The following is a 4,100-nucleotide window of genomic DNA, read 5'->3' on the forward strand; positions in this document are numbered from 1 at the left end:
CTCGTGTATCCAAGAACCGGAAAATGAGATTTCTCCACCGACCTAACATCTCGAAACAAGGAAAGCCACATCCTCTTGTGTAGGAACACTTCCAGGAAATATTGCGATCATCCAGATATAGCCTCGGACTGTCAGCCGATTTCGTAGTCTTCGACGGGACACAATCATCTGCAGCACTGAAACGTGAAAATATCTTAGTGAAATCTCTAACAGGTTTCGGCATCAGTGTGCTGCATTCACACCTACTCTGTTCGATTCTTGGTGGACGCCGGACTCTTGTGATAACAGAACAATCCATGAAATTTCCATTCAGTGTCCAGAGACTTATAGATAGAGAGATCAGCCCCTGATTAGATGGAAATGTTACGCTTGGTGGCCATTTCAGAGATGGAAGCTATTACGTGTCACCTAGTCTCACCTACATCTTGCATCATCGATTAGACAATTGTAAACAGTGCTCTGTTACACAGTTAACAAAGTAATATAATCTGAGAAGTTACATATTAAGCGTAAAACATCGTGGAAGTGGTGGTGGTATAGTGATGATGATGATGATGGAGAAAGTTTTTCGCACCCCCTGAATATTTGTACCCGAACTAGAGCATTGGAATACAATTTAGTTTCTTACCTTGCTGTGCTACGATCATAGTAAATAATTTTCGCTCTATAAGCAGTTTTCAAGTGCTGACTCACGCGATTTGCATTGTCCGTTACGATGTCCTCGTATTTTACAAAATTACCCTGTGTGGGTGGGTGCAATGCATGTCCCTCGTGTTCATACGTGGTGTGGTAACCTCGGACGATGTCTTAACCACATGAACAACACTACAACCTACCCTAATCGCATATGTAAGTAGCTTCGTGGTTGTGGTATGCGATAATAAAACAGTAAAGCGTTTATCCGATTGTAGTGGTAGTGACCCGTGATCTAAGGGTAGTGTCTTCGGTCCCGTGCTCGAATCCCCCCACTGCTTAAATTTTGATTAATAATCAGCATTAGTGGCCGAAGGCATCCCATATGAGAAGTCACCCCTCATTGTTTCAACGGCCTTGTCAAAGAGGGCAGCAGAGCGGACAGAGGTTCAGGGCACTCTCTTGTCCTATGGGTGGGAAACTGCCCTAAAGGCTGAAGAATCAGCAATGATCAACGGCATGACGATGCAGAAGGCAATGTAAACCACTGCATTAAAGACACGTAACATGCATCCACAGGACATGTGGTTGAAATTGAAGAAGTATCATGACGATCTCTTCATTCGCAAAAAAAATCCGGAATAGTCCCCCATTCGGATCTCCGGGAGGGGACTGCCAAGGGGGAGGTTACCATGAGAAAAAGATTCAATAATCAAAGAAAGGATAACGTTCTCCGAGTCGGGTCGTGGAAAGTCAGAAGCTTGAACGTGGTAGGGAAATTAGAAAATCGGAAAAGGGAAATGGGAAGGCTCCATCTACTCAGTGAAGAAAAGACAGGGATCTCTAGTCAGATTAGTACAGGGTAATATCAACATCCGGACCGAAACTCGAACTCGGGAACTTTGCCTTTCGCGGGCAAATGCTCAACCACCTGAGCTACCCAAGCACAACTCACGCCCCGTCCTCACAGCTTCACTTCTACCAGAACCTCTTCTACTACCTTCCAGACTTTACAGAAGCTCTCCTGCGAACCTTGCAGAACTAGCACTCCTGAAAAAAAGGATATTGCGGAGACATGGCTTAGCCACAGCCTGGGGGATGTTTCCAGAATAGGATTTTCACTCTGCAGCGGAGTGCGCAGTGATATGAAACTTTCTGGCAGAGTGAAAATCTCATTCTGGAAACATTCCCCAGGCTGTAGCCAAGCCATGTCTCCGCAATATCCTTCCTTCCAAGAGTGCTAGTTCTGCAAGGTTCGCAGGAGAGCTTCTGTAAAGTTTGGAAGGTAGGAGACGAGGTACTGGCAGAAGTGAAGCTGTGAGGACGGGGCGCGAGTCGTGTTTGGGTAGCTCAGTTGTTAGAGCATTTGCCCGCGAAAGGCAAAGGTCCCGAGTTCGAGTCTCGGTCAGGCATACAGTTTTAATCTGCCAGAAAGTTCCAGTTCAGTGATAGATTTATCCTTATTATAATCGACAGCAAACCTACACCGACAACGATAGTTCCGGTAAATATGCCGACGTCGCAAGCTGAAGATGAAGAGACAGTGTATGAGGAATCTGAAAGGGCACTACTACAGTATGTAAAGGGATATGAAAATCTAATGGTCATGGGAGACTGAAATGCGGCTGTAGGGGAAGGAGTAGAAGAAAATGTTACAATAGAAAATGAGTTTGGGACAAGGAATGCGAGGGGAGAAAGACTAATTGAGTTCTGTAACAAGTTCCAGCTAGTAATAGCGAACAACCTCTTCAAGAATGAGGTATACTTGGAAAAGGTTCGGTGATACGTGAAGATTTCAGTTAGATTACATCATGGTCAGTCAGAGATTCCGAAATCAGATACTGGACTGTAAGGTGTACCCATGGGCATACATAGACTCAGATCACAATATAGTAGTGACGAAGATTAGGCTGAAGTTTAAGACATTAGTCAGGAAGAATCAATACGTAAGGAAGTGGGATACGGAAGTACTAAGGATTGACGAGATACGCTTGAAGTTCTGTAGGTCTGTAGATACAGCAATAAGGAATAGCTCAGTAGGCAATGTGGTTGAAGAGGAATGGGCGTCTCTAAAAAGAGCCATAACAGAAGTTGGGAAGGGAAACATAGGTACAAAGAAGGTAACTGCGAATAAACCACTTTAACTGGTCGATGAAAGGAGAAAGTACAAAAATGTTCCGGGAAGATCAGGAATGCAGAAGTACAAGTGACTGAGGAATGAAATAAATAGGAAGCGCAGAGAACCTAAGAAGAAATGGCTGTAGGAAATATTTTACGACATCGAAAAGGAAATGATTGTCGGGAGGACAGACTCAGCATAAAGGGAAAGTCAAAACAACCTTCGGTGACATTAAAAGCAAGGGTGATAACATTAAGAGTGCAACGGGAACTCTACTGTTAAATGCAAAGGAGAGAGTGGATTGGTGGAAAGAATACATTGAAAGCCTCTGTCAGGGCAAAATTTGTCTGATGTGATAGAAGAAGAAACAGGAGTCGCTTTATGAGAGATAGGGTATCCAGTATTAGAATCTGGAGGACTTAAGATCAAATAAGGCAGAACGGATAGATAATATTCATCATAATTTCTAAAACCATTGGGGGAAGTGGCAATAAAACGACTATTCACGTTGGTGTATATAATGTAAGAGTCAGGCGACACACCATCTGACTTTCGGAAAAGCATCATCCATACAATTCCGAAGACGGCAAGAGCTGACAAGTGCGAGAATTACCTCACAATCAGCTTAACAGCTCATGCATCCAAGTTGCTTACAAGAATAATATACAGAAGAATGGAAAAGAAAATTGAGGATGCGCTAGATGACGATCAGTTCGACTTTAGGAAACATAAAGGCTCGTGAGAGGCAATTCTGACGTAGCGGTTAATAATGGAAGCAAGACTAATGAAAAATCAAGACACGTTCACAGGATTTGTCGACCTGGAAAAAACGTTAGACAATGTAAAATAGTGCAATATTTTCGAAGTTCTGAGGAAAGTAGGCGTAAGCTATAGAGAGAGACGGGTCATACGATATGTACGACAGCCAAGAGGGAATAACAAGAGTGGACGATCAAGAACAAAGTGTTCGTATTTAAAAGGGAATAAGAAATATACGTAGCGTTTCGCCCCTACTGATCAATCTGTACATCGAGGAAAGAATGATGCAAATAAAGGAAAGATTCAGGAATGAAATTAAAATTCAAGGTGAAAGGATATCATTGATAGGATTCGCTGATGACATTGCTATCCTGAGTGAAAGTGGAGAAGAATTAGATGATCTGCTGAACGAAATGAACAGTCTAGTGAGTACAGAGTATGGATTGAGAATAAATCGGAGAAAGACGAAGGTAATGAGAAGTATTAGAAATGAGAACTGCGAGAAACTTAACATCAGGACTGATGGTCACGAAGTAGATGAAGTTAAGGAATTCTGCTGCCTAGGCAGTAAAATAACCAATGACGGACT

The sequence above is a fragment of the Schistocerca piceifrons genome, chromosome 3 (genome assembly GCF_021461385.2).
Source record: "Schistocerca piceifrons isolate TAMUIC-IGC-003096 chromosome 3, iqSchPice1.1, whole genome shotgun sequence".
NCBI classification, from domain to species: domain Eukaryota; kingdom Metazoa; phylum Arthropoda; class Insecta; order Orthoptera; family Acrididae; genus Schistocerca; species Schistocerca piceifrons.